The sequence below is a fragment of the Gadus macrocephalus genome, chromosome 14, assembly GCF_031168955.1.
Source record: "Gadus macrocephalus chromosome 14, ASM3116895v1".
NCBI lineage: Eukaryota > Metazoa > Chordata > Actinopteri > Gadiformes > Gadidae > Gadus > Gadus macrocephalus.
Window position 1 is genome coordinate 20,935,476 of NC_082395.1, and position 18,512 is coordinate 20,953,987.

An 18,512-nucleotide genomic window follows, 5' to 3' on the forward strand; every position below is an offset into this window, starting at 1 on the left:
CAATATTGTTCCCTGGGGAACTGCTTGTGCTTGATTGTTAAAAATATATATCAATTACAATAGATGTTCTCGATGTTTTTACCTATCAATCACCTTCTGGGACCGAAATAAGAATCAGTGAATACAGGAACCAAATGAAAAGCAATAAAATAATGTGCAGCTCTGCAAGACAATCCAGGCAGTTAGTTGTCTCAATATCTCGCCTCTGTGATTCGACACTGATGCTCGCATACAAAACTCGCATATGACTCAGCTTTACTGATATATTAGTTGTCCATGAAGATTTAAACATCTCTTAATAAGAAAAGCGTTCTGAAACCATAATCAACAGATGTATTCTTTGACAGCAGTGGCAACATGCCATCGGCACCGCGGGATATTTCGGACAACAACCGCTTGCTTTGAGAAAAGCGCGTCTCTCTGCACGTATTACTGGATTACAAAGCACCAGACGCCAGCGTGGAATGAGCGATGAGCCGAGAGAGGCGGATATTGATGAGACGTACCATACAGGGATGATCCGTCATTTGGTGACGGGATTGCATCAAGGTCTCTTAATCCCCCACAATGCACCAGGAGCCGCTTTGGGCAACCAGACTCAAATGTGTTAATGAGCCTGCAGCAGATGTGCAGGCTTGCAGCTGCCAACAAGTCAGAAAGTCACGGCCACCCACCACTGCGAGATGGCCTTTGTGCAGTTCTTGGGCGATGCTCTGGCCTACTTAAAAAGAGCTGGTCCATTCAAAGGGCTCTACATTAAACCAGGCCCAAGGAGGCAGCCGGCTGCATTATGCAAAGTCCTCCTGTGGGTCCGAATTAGTGTTCTTAGGCTCTTGCCCAGAGACCCAGCAGCACAAGAAAGACGCAAGCTGTGGGTTGTTGTATTTTTTTTTTTTTTTTACCTTGCCGTCTGGTGCCAGCAGGGGGTGCTGTGCTCAAGTTAGCATGAGCTGTTATAGTCAACCTGTGGACGGCTGTTGACAACGGGCTGTTCCGAGGGGCCCCACTCATTGCAATGCCGACTTAATTCTGAGTTTGGCAAACCGTTGGCTTGTGCTGCAACAGAGCATGGATCGGAGTATGGGCAGCACCATAGTAGCCCGACGTATATTCTATTGGAGTTCGGGGAAAGTTTGGAGGCTAGGCCTACTGCCGAATCACGTTCGACAACGAATCAATTCGTCCCCTGAGTGCAGAGTGGGAGGACAGGAACTCAGAAGAGGTGTTGGAACGCAGCCCAGAACACCTCAAGAACAGTTCCTACTCCTGTTGAACGGCTGACATTTCCAAATTCATTGACAACCAGTCACATCCGACAGGTGTGGAGGCCTATTGCCTTGGCCAACTGCAATCTAGTTATGACCACCATATGTTTATTCTACCGTTAGAATTAATTACTTTGTACTTAATTATTGTAATTTCATTGACCACATGATACTTTTGTATTTAAATGAACCAATAAATGCAGAACTGCTTGAGACGCGTAATGCGTCAGTTTGCCCTCCTCGTTAGTAGGTACGAAGTGGCTCAGGTCCCGATGGGTCTTCTGGTCCGGAATCGTGTCGGTTTCAGGGGCATGCAATTGTCCGAGAGATTGAAATTTCGATTCGATTTTTTTATGACTTGTTTTTTAGTCATTTATTAGTCAAAAACAATATTAACAATAACAAACGAAAATAGTCCTGCCATAGAGCTATGATGTTCCTTGACTTCTAAAGGGTCAGTTTTAAACGTTTCTGTAAAGTCCGGAGTCTCTGCAGAACCGGCAGTTAACACTCTTCTTTTAAAAAAAACATTTAACAGGCATTGAAAAATAGATTGAATTAATTATCCACGTCTGCCGGCTTTTGATATGCATCCCAGGCCAGCGAGCTTCCTCTCTTGAAGATCTGTTTTCTCAACATCTCTCGCCTTTATGTTCTGGTGAAAATGACGAGGCAGAATGTCATTGCAATTGCTTTATGAGATCCTGCGTCAAGGACAGATGAGACTAAAATAAATGCCAAAAAGCACACAATAGTTTAAATAGCTATAGTTTAGATAGCATAAATGATTAAAATGAGCCAACATATGTATTTTTTCCATTACATGAATCATGTGTTAAAATCGGTTCAGGCTTAAATAGACGATGGCATATGTGCTGCCAACGGAAGGCTGCTGCTGCCTTAAAGTGTTTATGCTCAGCATTTGCTCTAAATAGGCCATTGAAACTGTAGCCGGATGGCGACACACACACACACACACACACACACACACACACACACACACACACACACACACACACACACACACACACACACACACACACACACACACACACACACACACACACACGTACACGCAGAAAGACACGTGCACACATACGTGCACACACACACACACACACACACACACACACACACACACACACACACACACACACACACACACACACACACACACACACACACACACACACACACACAAACGTACACACACACACGCACACATGAACACGCGTAGACACACAAACGCGGGCGCACTTACACACCTTGGCACAAAAGACACGGCTTTTAGTAAGTTCTGCAAATGTAATTTGCTCTGTTTGTTACATTGGTTGTATTCAACACACACATACACAAACACGTGCATATCCACAGCGAATGTAGCTCATGTGGTCACATTTCGTAGGCAGAAGGCTGCAGAACGCAGTATGGTTTTCTACGTGCAGGCTGGCGTTGAAGCACGGTGGAAAACTCCCATCTGAGGTGAAACACCAGTTATCCTCAATCGGTGACGTGGAAGTCTCTCAAAGGTTATTCCTCCCCGCTTTGAATCAATTTCATTGTTTTAATACATGTGATCAACTTCCATCGTAAAACACACACCGTGACTTATACAGTCAGGTTCCGCCCTGCAGACGGATGCCACCGCTCCCTTTCTAAGAGAACGGAACGAAAACCATCTGTCTGACGCTATCTCTGGTGAGATCGCCTCTAAGATCACTAAGCAGTGCAAACGAGACGCCCTTCCAGCGCCTCTAACCCGCCCTGTCCCCCTGCAGCCCGGTGGGCAGGAGGTCTAGGCGCTCCTCCGAGACGCTCCAGGACGCGGCGGGACTCGAGAAGACGTGAAAGTGAAGCGCGAGCATCACTGTGATTGGCTCTGCGCTCTCTAAAAGCATCACACACGACGCGCTCCAGCCAGTGCTCCGACGAGCTCCCAAACTTACACGGACGTTTCTCCCCCCACCCCCCACCTCCGACTCCGAGGATCTTCACACCTGCAGAGATCTCCAGAAAGGAGGGTGGTTCGCTCTCCGCGGTGCTGAACACAACAAAGGCTCCTGCGCTGATCAACTAGTGAACACAAAGCCTCCTACCACCTCCTCCTCGCCGGCTTCTGATCTTCATGGTCGGAGCCTCCTGCAAGGTTTGTGTTGGGGTTCTTTTGTGTTTGGGATCTTTTGGATCACATGCGCTATCGCCGCTCTGTCGTGGATCCTAAGCGTATGCGGGTTATAGCTTTAAAATCCAATAGTTGAGTCTGAACGTGATTTTACACTCCTATTGCGCTGGCAGTAGAATGATATCGCCGATGATTTTTTCCTACTTGTCTTTCTGGCATCGATGCCATCTCTCTGTCTTTCTACTTCAGCCAGAGCAACTGGACAGTGTGATTATCCTGTCAACTGGTGAAAAGTAGCCTATTGTTATCGCTGTCCAGTGCCGACTTGTTTGAAGGCATGCAACGAGACTGGTAAAGTTTATTGGTGATGGATTTGATGGTGATCATTCTATTACCGGGTTCACGCACAACCATAGTGATCCCCTCTTGGATGAACCAGAGAAACCGGAAAAGTAGATTCTGTGTGTGTGTGTGTGTGTGTGTGTGTGTGTGTGTGTGTGTGTGTGTGTGTGTGTGTGTGTGTGTGTGTGTGTGTGTGTGTGTGTGTGTGCGCGCGCGTGCGTGTGCGTGTGTAAGTGTGTGTGTGTGTGTGTGTGTGTGTGTGTGTGTGTGTGTGTGTGTGTGTGTGTGTGTGTGTGTGTGTGTGTGTGTGTGTGTAATACAACGAACATAACATAAAGAACAATAATTTAGAAAGTCGAAAATAGCATTGTGAACTTGTCACTGTTTTGATTGACAGCAGCTGATAACACCAAATACCAAAACTAATAAAGGAGCAAAAACGAAATGAGAAAATATCACAACGAAACCAGAATGTCACGAGCAGATCAACACTGTTGGTAACTTGTTGGAACGGTTGGGGAGTGAAAGATGTTACTGCACTTTGGATAGCTCCACACTGCAGTTTATGGAAGATGTCGGCCTTGTTCTTCATGGGAGGGATGGAAGGAAACTTCTGGTTTTGTTTTACTGGAGCAGAATATCAAACTATATTGCAACAGGACAGGTAGGGATACACCTTAATATCAGTGGTGGATGCACTGACATTTGAAGGGACAGTGGCCCTAGGGAAAAAGGGTGCAGACTCCAGATTTTTCGGTTCATGTAATAATTATGCACTTAATAATAACTTAATAATAATAACAACATCTTTTTAATGTTGTTCTGGTAATTAACGAGTGTACTGCTGGTGGGAAGTGGGATTACATTTTTTAGATAGACAAATTTACGACAATAGAAAAAAACATATGGATAATAACATCGCATTTATTATTTTGTAACTTTTTTTACATTATAAATATCATAATAATTTTTGTCCTTATACATAATGGTTTGTTAGTTTAAAAATAGTGTAGCTTTGTGCATTCCGTCATATGTTTTCCATTGTCATGGTTTCCATTGATGTCTTGTTTGTGTTTGTGTGCGGTTGTGTTTGCTAAGGAAACACACTGGGAGCTTAGCAGCCCTGCTTAGTGCTTCTATCAACTGTTTCCCACCGGCCATGGCCTCCTTGGAGTCATCATTTTGTATAAATAAGGAATTGGTTCTCTTTGCTCAGCAAATTTTGTGGATTCATCAATTTTCTACCGTTTGAATATGAGAAGTTGGTCAGCGAAAGGTCTTGATGACAATTATATATATTATAAGTCCAAGGTTGGAAACAACTGCCATTTGTGCTGAATTCCTTAGGTTTGTTTAATTGCTCGCAAACACTGCAGTCTTTTGTCTTTCCTTAGTGTAATTAGCTTCCTGGTTTGTTGTAGTCAGTACATAAAAAATATAGTTTGACTGCATTTTCAATGTCGGCAACGTGTAATGTCGATGGTTACATTGTTAGCCGAATCGTAGCTTGTTTGGCAGCCGTGAACTAAGCACCGAAGCTCTTCCAAGTGAACGCTTCCACTAGTGTGTAGACGCAACCATACTGGGCCGTGTTAATTAGAACTGCCACACCTAGTGAAACCGGTATTCCACCCTGTGTATTCAACCAGCCGAACACAGCACGCTGTTCTGGTCGAGCCAGCGGTTCGAACTGTTTTCAAGTGAGGTCATAGTCTTGCAAGTTGAAACTAAATTGAATCAGCGTTTTGACAACAGACAGAGTGAACGTTTTGTGGCCCAATCAAAGGGGTTGGTCGTCTATCGCTGCAAGGAGCAGGGGGGGGGGGGGGGGGGTTCACACTGCACTGGAGCTGGGCTCTCTTCCAGGCACTGAGCGGTTCATACCGGCCTGAGGTCAGAGGTCATATTGTTGGGGGGGTATCCTAGCCGGTTGAGCCCTCTCTACGAGATGGCTCCCACTCTGCAGAATGCTGGGTGCCCTCCGCCCTCTCCCAGTATACGCAGTGCAGCAGCAGGTGTCTGCCAGTAGTCTCAGCCCCTTTCCACCACCCTGTGTGTGAAGGGCAGATTCTGAAAGTCCCGCAGTGTATTTTCACCGTGGGGAAGGTGGCCTCTAAACTGAAGGTGTACGTGGGCTAATCCCCAGGGAATAGGTGGGGTGATGCCTCTCACATCACATACAGTGGAACGAAGCAGGACTTTAGACATGGCGAGACAGCGTCTGCATCGGGGCCCAGGAAAGAGGCGGGCCTCTGTCTGAGAAGCAGCCCATTGGCTGCTCTATGCTTTAAGCTCGGCCTACGATTGGCTGTATCATGTAGTGGTGGGTTCAAACGTTTCATAAGCACTTCTAAGCACTCATAGCGTACCTGCCGTTGTACTATATGTAGTACCATAATATAATGTAGTACCAGAGTATGATGCATTACCATAGTATGATGCAGTACAATATGTAGTTCCATAGTATGACGTAGTACCATATGTAGTACCGTAGTATGACGCAGTACCATATGTAGTACCATATGTAGTACCATAGTATGATGCAGTACCATGTGTAGTACCATAGTATGATGTAGTACCATAGTATAATGCAGTACAATATCTAGCCCCATAGTATGATGAAGTACCATAAGTACCATACATATGAGTGCCATCAGAGAGTTGGTCTCTGGTTTCCCCCCACCTGTTCCAACATGCGTTCACACCCCCTCCCTCATGTCACCCACACCGCGGTGTGATCATGTATTCTTATTTTCCTCCCGGGTTCCCATCGATCGGTTGCCACACTGGACTCATGATGCATGGTATGAGTAGCAGAACACAGCTCCTACGACCGGAACATTCCTGCTCCGAGAAGTTCTCCACAGAACCGGACCCACCCTCGGGCCCGGCGGTAGAAGAGGAGGCTGAGACGGTCAGAGACCCCCCGGGAAGGGGGCCGGTCGAGAGCTTCACCGATTTTATCGACTGGATCGGATGATCTGACGTTCGTAACCCGTAGGTGATAGATGTGGACCGTACTCTGGTTGTGCGAACCACCTGGAAGATCCCATATATCCGTTCACTAACAGCAAATGTAGCTCATGTGGTCACATTTTGTAGGCAGAAGGCTGCAGAAGGCAGTATGGTTTTCTGCGTGCAGGCTGGCGTTGAGGCACGGTGGAAAACTCCCATCTGAGGTGAAACACCAGTTATCCTCTACCGGTGACGTGGACGTCTCGTGAATCAATTTCATTGTTTTAATGATGACTTAATTATTGTGATTAACTTCCCTCGTAAAACACACCCCGTGACTTGTACAGTCAGGTTCCGCCCTGCCGACGGACGCCACCGCTCCCTTTCTAAGAGAACGGAACGAAAACCAATCTGTCCGAGCTGAGGAAGGTCCGACCTCAGATGAGGACAGATGTAGGAGATGGATTTGGTTGCCGGGAAGCGCGTATTATTTTGCTCTGGCATTTACCATCCAAAACCCACTCTCTTTATGAATGGTTGTCTAGGTAGCAGTTGACCTTCAGAGCCCCGTTCTTCTCTGTTTGCCCGCACAGGCAGACGTCACAGGCACACAGCGTTGTCTGTTTATGAACAACAAACGGCAACACACGTCACGGATGCAAGCGATATTAAGAAATGTGTGTGATGAGGTCATGTTATGTTAAGTTGTGTGGCGGTAATACTGCACAGAGTCAAATTAAGTTTGATGTCTTTACATAATGCTGCCTCATTGCCAGGGAAGCTTAGCTTATCTGTTGTGGGCAGCTTCTAGCTAAATGGACCGTAAATTGACCCCAGACCTTCCCAAGCCTAACCGTGTGTATCTCTGAAAGGCGGCCAACTCTTTCAGGCTCCTTAATACTTGATATTCCCTTGTGAGTCTCTTAAGATAACTGGATGGTCGTACCTTCCGTTTCTTTCATTCCTCCCTGTACACCTCACACAGAGCAGAGGCAAGGGAAGGGGTCGGATTTCGTCCATTTCATGGAAGATTTAACGAATCACGCCGACACATTCTTGAAATCTCATCCACAACCGCAGTGCATGAAACCATCCAAACAATCCCCGTCCGAGCGCACTCCAGTACGAAACCTGGATGTTGTGAATCGTTGGCTGTAGTGAATCCATTGCACCCCACCCCACCCCCCCTGTCTTATGGAGCAGGGATGCAGGTGCGATGGGAGGGATGGTCTGGTCTGGAGCAGTGTTCGGGTAGTTACTAAAAAATAGTAATTAGTTACTTATTACTAGTTACCTCTGTAAATTGTAATGAGATTACTTTACTAGTTACTGCATTTGCAAAGTAACTTCACTACTTATTACTTTACTTTCCTGTTTCTTAATTTACTGTAGATACATGGACAAACATCATATGCCCCGTTTACACCATCCCGCTAATGGCCGCTAATGGCCGATGGACCACCGATGTGGAAGTCGGGGTGATTCGGGTGACATCGGGCTAAAAATGCATGATCGGGTCAATTTATCGGGGTAGCATTTGCACATACCCGATGTTATAACGATAACATAACGATTTATGCCAGGGAAGACACCCGAAGTGCGTTTGGCGTCATTTGACGTCATTTCGAATGACGCCAAACACGTCAAATGACGCGTTTGGCGTCATTTGGCGTCATTTCGGTAGAAGGCAAAGGGGAGACTGGTTTAGACTGATATTTATTTATATATTTATTTATATTACAATAGCGATTTTATAATAATAGAACGCCGGTTCTAAATGGGCGAAGTACCCCTGTAATTATAAAAGTAGGACATCCATCCATCACCCCCTATTTATACCCAAGTGGCAGATTGAGGGTCTTCCTTAACGCAATCTGGTCACTCACAATCGTTATTTGTCGAGGGTTCTCGAGGGTCTTTTGTGTGTTGAGGTTGCCGATATAAAGACGATAAAACACGATAAAGCGCGGAAGATTAACGAATATAGCCGATGTGCCCAGGAAAATTCCCGAACGACTTGCGATGTCTTACGTTATACTCCCGTTCTATTCCCGATTATAGAAACAGAAATGAAGTGGTCAATGAGTCGGTGGGAGTCGGTGGGTTCTGAGGTAAGGACTCCAGTCAGCCGGGTCACCAGGACACAGAGCAGAGCTTTGACGCATACCATTTGTGTTGGGGGGGGGGGGGGGGGGGGGGGGGGGGGTTGCTGCGTGGGTTCTGGGAGCCGGGGGCGGTTGGACATAGCGCTCCAGATGGCCCCGCAGAGGGCGACACCTCCTCGCCACCGAGGACGACGACCGGCCAAGCCCAGCTGGGAGGCAAGGGGAACGGGAATGCTAGGGTTCCTTTGTGTGTCAGTGTGTGTGTGTTTGTGTGTGTGTGTGGGGGGGGGGGGGGGAGGGGGTATGTATGGGTGGGTGTGCGTGTGTGTCCGTGTGTTTGGGAGGCCAGGGGAACGGGAATGCTAGGGTTCCTTTGAAAAAAGGATAAAGAGGTATGTGTGTTTGTGAGAGAGAGAGCGAGACAGAGAGGGAGGGAAAGAAAGAGAGATTGAGACAGCGAGAGAGAGACAGCGAGAGAGAGAGAGAGAGAGAGAGAGAGAGAGAGAGAGAGAGAGAGAGACGTGGGTGTGTGTGGCGCCACAGGAGGATTGAGAAAGAGACGTTAGTGTGTTGATGTCTGCGCTGCACCTGTCAATACTAACAACTCCAATGATGACGGAGGAGGCCATCAGTCCATTAAGTAGCAGGAGCAAGTTTGCATCCACCATCATTTGTAAGAAAAAACAAACAGTGATGGATGTTTGCTTATTTAAACTGCCATCTTATCAATAAACCTGCCGAAAGGCACGGTTCGGCTTCTCTTGGAAGTTGATGTGTAGAATTCTTTCACAGCCCATATGGTACGCTTGGATTTCAATCATGGTTTATAGACGGTGCATCAACAGTGGCGTGACAATGCGTGCATACAGAAGAACAGAAGTCTTTCAAACTGAGAATATACTGTATAGTTCTTACGCACATATATGGATGAAGAAAGGCCCAGAGAAAGTGTTCACCTTCTCTGAGCCTTTCTTCGTTATTATGGCTGCACATTGATGTGCAGCCATAATAACTATACAGTATATTCTCAGTTTGAATGACTTCCACTCCGCTAGTGCCTTTGAGAAGGTCTGTGGCGCACGTGGGAGGTGCTGTTCTGTGTGACTCCGACGACGACTTGTGTTTCTCTGCTGAGAGACCCCCTGACAGGGAGTGTGTGGAAGACATGACGGCAACACACACCACGGCTTCAAAGAGATAACCTTGCTTCGCTGTTCCCCTTTGGGGAGTCACCAGAGAGGAGTGAGGAGGAAAGTAGTGTGGGAGCGAGAGACAGACAGACAGAGAGAGAGAGAGAGAGAGAGAGAGAGAGAGAGAGAGAGAGAGAGAGAGAGAGAGAGAGAGAGAGAGAGAGAGAGAGAGAGAGAGAGAGAGAGAGAGAGAGAGAGAGAGAGAGCGGTCTCCCTTATCAAGCCGCCCGTGATCTGCACTCCGTTCACAATGAGTTATCCCCGGGTGTTTCTCGGGAAATATTGCCGCTTACTTCAGAAGGAAGTCTCTCTTTCCTCCAACCATCCTTCTCTGATCTCTATTGAGAATCTCCCTTACGCTCTCTCCCACTCTCTCTCTCTCTCTGACTCGCGCGCCCCCTCTCCGCAGTGTCAATGTTGTCGACAACATCTCTCTCTCTCTCTCTCTCTCTCTCTCTCTCTCTCTTATAGACTCGCTTTGCTTTGAAGAGGCCCAGGCGATATCACTTCCCCTCGTAAATGATTTTATGCAGAAAAAAAACGGATATGATGGGTCACGAAGGCCAACCGTTTCAATCCTCAAACATTAGTGAATATTTGTCCCAGAGAAAAAAGTGAGATGTGGTTTCTATAGATGAGTAAGGTGGTTGCAGAGTGGTAGACATTGGATTTGGCACCCACAACGCCCCATTTGTCTGTGTCCTCACCTCAATACGCACTAATAGAGACCAGGCTCTCTGCACTAGCTTACAAACACTACAGCCGACCAGTAGAGACTCAGTTATGGTTCCGCGTTGACACTACACAATGACCACGCAGGCGCTTTGACGCAGTCGTGAACCTGTTTTGGTTCTGCGTCAGGATTTTAGTGAGCGGAACAATCACAGGCTCGCCTCGAGGTAAGGGAAAAAATTTTGGGAGGCGCACGTCAGGTCCTTGCAGTGGATGCAAGGAGGGTCTGCAAGGACGTAATGGTTTCGAAAACCCCCTTGGGTTGCGTCGACGTGGAACCATAATTTAGTCTTTAGTGTGCATACATGGATGTATTAGTTGGTTCCAGCCTTCCGGAGCAAATGCAGCGATAAGGAAAGAACAACTTGGTTGATCAAATCTTTTGCTCTGAATATGAACAAATCATAAACCAAGGAACGTTGGGGACAAGCCAACTCGGTGTCAGTATTACGCATTGGACCGAAACTTTGATGGCTGTCTGGTGTCTGACAGCATGATCGCTGTGTTAACTTTCTATCAACTTTTGGAAGTAGTACTTCCAACAGACCTCCAAAAATACCTTTGAAAGACAAAGAAATCCCCAAATACAGACACGAACAAAACACCGCCTCTGGCTACACATTCGGAATAATGGTATTGACGGCTCTGTATGTATATTAGGGCAATTTGCACAGAAATCTGTTCCTTTTGTTAGCATAACTACTTGCAGCTGACAAGTTAAATACATCAGGGTGTGTAGAGTTTGTGTTCCTCCCTACAGTACAATCAAACCAAGCGCAGAGCCGCATCCAGAATCTGTGTCCTGCCTTCAGCCTCTCACCTCTAATGGGTAAAAAAGGTCATCCCTTAATTATTCATCTGGGATGTCAAACAATCCGTGCAGGCTCTTATTTGGGGATGGGGATTTGGGATCCATTGAATAATTCAGAGTCTGGATTCTCTTTCCTCCATAAGCGCCGCTGTGCCTCAGATGTTTCTGAGTGCCTTATCTCCAGGCAGGGGCCCTCTGTCGATCCAGCATGACCTTGTGCTGTCGCTTGGATCTCCTCGTCGCGGTCGCCACAGAAGGTGCCGCCGACGAGTGTTCCACCCCGATCACTGTTCCCCCTCTCTCGCCGTGGAGATAGCTGAGGAGCTGATCTCTCAGTGGGCTGTGGGGAAGGGGGGGGCGGCTGTTCCTTGTTTAGGAGCTGGCGGTATCTGTTTACAGAACAGTATGTGCCATGCGGCGTGGAAACGGTGCCAGTGCATAGAAAAACGGCTAAACTCCCCTTTGAGTGAATCATTACTCCTTTTCAGCAGACGTGCAGGTCTTGTTTTGGTAGACCAGCCATGTCAATTGCTCATAAGCGGCTTTCTTAAAACGCAAGCAGTGTTTATGACGACGGAGGACGCAGAGGGAGAGATATTAATACTATTAAAGTTCATTAAAGTAAAGAACGCTGTAATGTGAGTCACTGCCGTGGGAGTATTATAGAGACGGTCTGCAGGAGTATTCTGATGAGGCAGGGAGGCAGAGAAAATATTCACTTTGTTGTGGGTGAGAGACGGTAGGGAAGGAGGCTGAGGAGGCAGGCCAAAGACAAGAGACACAGGGAGCGAGAACATGGATACAGAACAAGTGAGACTTGGCACCCCCGGCCAAGTCTGCCGTCTCTGGACCAAAAAAGAACTGGAATGACGGGTATGTGTGACGTACCAAGGACAGGAGGGTGAGCTGTACCGGGACGAGTCAGAGGGAGTAGCATGTGTGTCACTGCTAATGAAATCAATAGCAGACTCCCATGTTTCCCTGTGAGGTACAGTGAGTATCCGGGCAGCCACTGCAGTTGTAGCAATAATCTAATACGAACGAATAGAGACAAGACAAAAACAAAGGACACTAAACGCTGGGCCATCATAGATACGATGTAGTGATCAATACACGTGTATTGAGAAGATACTCAAGTCTTATGAGTCGATGAGTTGTGGTTCCATTAAGGGCCTGCTTCCGGTGAATCTGCTGTGGTTTTATAGAGCTGTCATTTAAGTGGACGTCTTACAGGGGACAAATATAACTCGACTCCATCCCATGGGAAGGATTAAATCACAGAGGGTACGATGACAATCCTGAACACGGCTGGCTACGGTATAAATGTGTCGCTTTTGCTGCCGTCACTGCGAGGCAGAAATGGAGCCACGTTTGCTTTTCCCCCTGGTTTAGCATCCTTATGGAATGGATACTAATCAATGTTTCTGTGAGTGCGTAATACGTAACATGATGAGGAATATATCTTAATTCTTCCGATGAAGACAGTTTCATTTAATATATACGTATGTCAGAGTACGCCCTCGACCAGCAGGGATTCAAACGGTGTACAGTGTACCGACTGTCCTGGTTTCATAAAATAATAAAATAAAGTCACGTACGTGGTTCTTAAGAGTGGACATCTGAATTAATATCTGCCTCTTTGTTTCAACACCAACCACAACTTTTGTGCGGCGCAGAAGCCGGCCCTGATGAATCACGCGGCGACGGAAAGCAAATGTTATTCAGGGACACGCTGCCGCTCAGGGACTGCTCTGCGGTGACAGTATTTCATTGCGAAATACTGCCCTTATTGCCACCGTTTGAGTCTCTGTGTGCAGAGCACTGACAACACTCATTTGTCTTGCTGCTGATATAAAAGGTGAGAGGATCCCAGACTTATCCCAGGCACTACGAGACGGCAGGGGGAGGGAGGGACGAAGGCCGGGGGAGGGAGGGACGAAGGCCGGGGGACGGAGGGACGAAGGCCGGGGGAGGGAGGGACGAAGGCCGGGGGAGGGAGGGACGAAGGCCGGGGGAGGGAAGAGACTGGATGCATGGCTAGGGGGACGAGCTTCGTCTTCAAGAGAGACAGGGTGACTGCTTCTGATGATGCGTTGTCAAGGCCTGCTGCTGCTTTTTTGCGTTTTTTGTATTTTAGTCGGGGCCGTGGCCAGAGATGCCCGACCCTGGGCCGAGAACATCACACACTACTCACTGCCAGACTTTCAGTGCACTGCGTGGCTTCCGGGAGCTTCCAATGCATCAGCCCAGGTGCCAAGTTGTTCATCCATTAGGCGCAGTGTTCCAGCCTTAAGTTAATGACTGTCATCTATTTTGCCTATAGCTGTCTGAAGTCAGTTGGCGTAGCATTTAGCAGCTAGGCTATTGGTCTTAATACTCCAAATAAGCCACCATTTCCCCGAAAAGAGCTATCAGTAGGATTTGAAGAAGCACTAGTAAAACTACCCACATTCTGAGATTTATTCTGAGTCGCTTTTTTGACACACTGTCTACAACAGCTACTTGTAGTGAATGCAACAGCTAGTGCTTTGCTGCATACATAGCAAATGCTTTAATTCAAGTGGAAAACTCGTACGTAGAGAGGAATATGAGGGCCTTTGTTTAATTCAGACACTGTAAATTAATAGCTGTTGATTGCTCCATGTTAATTAAATGAAAGCCAAAGTAGGGTTTTAATTAGACATTTTTATAGAGTTGTTAGCATAGGATCTCGTCATGCAGATTTTTACAGCAGAATCATATGAAACTAATGAGGCATTTCTAGATTGTTATAAAAAGATGAATGTAACATGTTATACGAACGTTTGGTCATGGGTCATTTATAAGCATTTAGTTAATGATGAACAAATGATTAACAAAAATATTAATTTTAAGCTTTTAGTTAATGATGACCTTATAATTTGTAGATATTATTACACATTAATAAAGAGCACAGTGTTAAAGAAAGGGCACCTATTTCAATACCAGGTGTGATGTAAGCATTTACAATCCATGTCAAAGTCAACCCTCCAGTGACATCAGAAGTGGGCGTGTCCACCCGGATGTATGATGGATGAGGCAGCCTGCTATCCCTTATTAATGATTATTTCCTCATTGACAAAAGGCATATAAATGACTTATGACTCAACGTTATTACAAAGTGTTACCAAGATTAGAAAACTAACTTTTCTCGACACTCAATCACCCATATTGATTTCTGAAAAAAGTGAATACTTTTTTTTTAACTGAAATGGTACCATCACAGTGCAAAGACCCACAGCAGGATTCAAACACAAATTTCCTCTCCACCAACCTCACCTCCCCTCACTCCTAACGCTGGCCCAGCACCAATATCACGGTCCTCCCACCGTCGGCGGGGTTCAGAAGGCTCCCCGTGATTGACAATTCAACGTTACAACTGTCAGGCCACAGGAGCTAACAGCAGCGCCTCAGGTTCCCGGCACCTCTGCGAGCATTAGCCTACTTGGCAAACAAATGGGATGATGATGGTACTTACGCTGCTCATTGCGAGAGCCATGTGACCACCCACCACAACAGAGATATCTTATCATCAGGTCTTATCTCGTTTCCTTATCTTCCCTTCGCCACACACACAAAAACGTCAATTTAACAATACACAGGGCTATCCACAGCGCAAAACAATCTAATCTCATCCCTTAAATCTCTCGTGATTCCTCCACCATGTCCGTCTTCGTTTGTCTGAAGGAGGCCGGAAGCAGGGGGCCACAGTGGCTGACAGTGGCAAATCTTGAAGCTGTGAAACATATATATATGCAACGGGGGTAGCGCTTCAACAGGCAAGCACGCACAGTTTGCCCTCGAGTCGCTGTGCAGAAGTAGCAGCAGGATTCGCGTCTGACGGATGTGTTTGTGGGCTCAGTGGCGGGCTCAGTGGCGGGCGCGCAGCGCTCCAGGAGAGATCCCTACAGGTGCGGGACCTCCCTGATCCTGTGGGTTTATTAGTGGGTCTGTTAGGGTCGTTAGCGTCTAATGGGCTGTGTTTATAACACACAGCATGGCTGTCCTCGCTGTCAAGGACACTGTGTACCAACCGCTAGTCTCGGCTGTGACTTTTCTCTATGATAGTACGCCGCAAGCCTGCCTCTGCGTGAGGTTTTCTTCACTTTTTTGTTGGTTCTAGTTGTTTTTTCCAGAATCTAGGAATTGTTTTTTACCATGGGACCATGAAGTCATCTCAATGTATATTATGCTGCAAGCCTGCCTCTGCGTGAGGTTTTCCTCTCTTTTTGTTGATTCGAGAGGTTTGAGCCAGTTTTCTAGGTAATGTTTGTTACCATGGGCACAGTAGGTATCAATTAAAAGTCACCTCATGTATGAAAACTCTCTTTTTTGTGGCGCCTCATCACTTGTTTAACGACAGCTAATGGCAATCACTCATTCAATTAGTTTTTCATTCACTAAATATAATCACTGGCGGTATCGGCCTTCTTTGAGCCAGGCAGGCCCCCATATGACTGATGAGTGCACTTACCTGATCTCCCCCAGGATGGAGAATTACGTCCACATCAAGGTCTTTCATCTCCCAGTCTCTGTTGCAGTAGGAGCCACCCATGCAGGGACTAAAGATTAAAGGTTTTCCCAGAGATGATGAGGATGTATTGACCATGGCCGTGGCTTCACAAGGGCTTCTGTGAAGCCACACTGGTCGTCTTTGTATTTAGATGGTTAATCTCCCAAAGAGCTTCCATTCCCATTCTGCAGGGGCTGGCTTCAGCAGGCCTCCTGGAGGTTGGTGGCTCCTTCATGAGATGAGTTTTTGTTTTTTACCAAAGAAAGCTGGGGTATTGGTTCTAAAATAGTATATGTAGACTATAAAGTACTGGCAGCAGTATTGCCAATAAGGTAGTGTTTATTTACAGTAATATTACTGAATAATATAAATACAGTAGCTTGCTCTAATCTCAACATAAAGCATGCCGCTGTAATATTACAGTAATCTAGTGGCAGCAAATTGATAAGGCTTGTACCGTTTGACTCCTTTGGGTCTTAGCTTTCATATTAATTATTTAGTGTAGATAGGAAGCACCTAGCCTTTAGCTATATAAACAAACGCCCGAGATAGAACAATGACATTTCCAATCGTTTATCATTTGAATCGATTAATCATTTTAATTGATTGGCTCTCTTGCGCAGCTATTGCTGCTCAACAAAAGCAGCCTTGTACTTCATAAATTACACTGTAAATTGTAAGACATCAAAGTCACACAGTGTACTTTTCAGTTTTCTGAGGCCTTTTTAATGTTAGTGTGCGAGTGTGTTGGGGAGGGTTTCTTGGCTTGCAATCCTAATAACACAATCTTTTGTACACACAGGTTACTGTATCTGGGCTGCTGTATCCCCAGAGCCAATCTATTGTTGTGACCACCTCAGCATGTATCAAGGCTATTACACCCACAGGTCATGCGTGTGTCACGTCTATGACACACGTCATGCGCATGTCACGCCTATGACACACGTAGCGGATATGTCACGGCTATTACACCCACACGTCATACATATGTCACGCCTATCACACACGTCATGCGTATGTCATGGCTATGGCACCAAGGTCATCCATGTGTCATGGGCCATGGCTCTGTTGAGCGGTGAGGAGAGCCTCCAGCCCAGACGATGCAGAGGACAACAGGTTTCAACACAATCTGACACACTTGCTCACGTATAAAAGGTGTCAGGTCGCCTCCGGACAGCGTCTGCCACGCTACAACCAACAGCGCACCTCACAGGTGCAGCATTAAGTGAATGTGTCTTATGACTTTGAGATAAAGTCCCTGTGGTGTTGTTGCGCGGTGCAGGAAAGTTTCAGCATTAAAAGGTTTCACTCTCGTTGTTTAGGTAAACAAGAAGCGTAGTTCTCAGTCTTCGACACCCTCAAACCATCTGTGGATTTCTCTCGTCTCCCACTTTGTTTACTTAGGTCAGAAGGGTCGGAGAGTAGAATGGATACACAGTGTTTAACATTTTAGAAGCAACATTTTATGGTAAATGCAAATGCATTTAAAATGCAAAACTGGCAAACCAGAAAAAATATATATTAAACAGATAAATCAAAACCGAAAACATCCATTCTCTGATTGCATATTTATGTTAAATCACTGAGTATGCAGAGGAAGTCTTGGCAGTGATCCTGTCTGAGCCGTTCCCCAGTAGCAGCCTCACCACTACAAACCTGGTTCAGTGGCCAACTGTGATATTAACCATTAGGCCAAAAAGCCCTGTCCACCCAAACAGCTCGTTATGCAAAGCACAACGGGCATTTGAGGTGTATTTTCTAGGCATGTTTTAAAGAGTCATCAACAAAGACCCAGGGGCAGACTAGGGGCATGCAATGAAAACATTACAAAGAAAAGCACCTTCCATATTTGTTAAGCTGTAGCTTTCAAACTTTATCTTTAAAGATGCGGTGTGTAGAATTTAGTAGCATCGAGCAGAATGTACTTAAATGGAATACAATACCCAGTGTTTCATCCAATGAAAATAAGAAGCTTTGTGTTTTTGTTACTTTAAAATAAGCCCTTTATACCTACCTAGGTAGAGGCTCCTCTTCCACTGAGGCCGCCATTCCCCCCCCAACAAGTTTGTACAGTAGCCCAGAACATACAAAGTCTAGAGAGGACGCATTAAAAAATGCATCATAATCCTTATTTTTCTTTTGAACTAGAACCTTATGTGTTGCAGATTAAATAACTAAATATAATTCGTAAATGTATCAAGGAACCCCATCACTGGAAACCTGGCTACCTGATGCCATTGTAGAATATGGCATTAGTTTGGAAGTACCTCTTGGCACCTTGCAGGCCAGTGCAGGCCACAGTAGCTTCTCCTACATCATTGGAAAGGGAGAGGCGAGAGGAGATGGGTGGGTTCTCACCGCTAAATCCCACTCAATCCTACACACTTTGATCAGGGAAAAGCATGATCAATGCAATAGGTTACGTAACACAAACTGTACTTAAAGAAAGGGTACATACT

General features: G+C 46.2%; 1 protein-coding gene across 1 annotated transcript in view; it reads left to right on the forward strand.

The window, feature by feature from the left end:
- The first annotated feature begins 3,132 nt into the window (after nt 1-3,132).
- Nucleotides 3,133-18,512, forward strand: part of LOC132472195 (carbohydrate sulfotransferase 8-like) — a 142,240-nt gene continuing 126,860 nt past the window's right edge. Inside the window, exon 1 of the mRNA XM_060071685.1 lies at nt 3,133-3,411. The gene's annotated coding sequence lies outside the window, so the exon portion shown is untranslated. The remainder of the gene's footprint in view (nt 3,412-18,512) is intronic.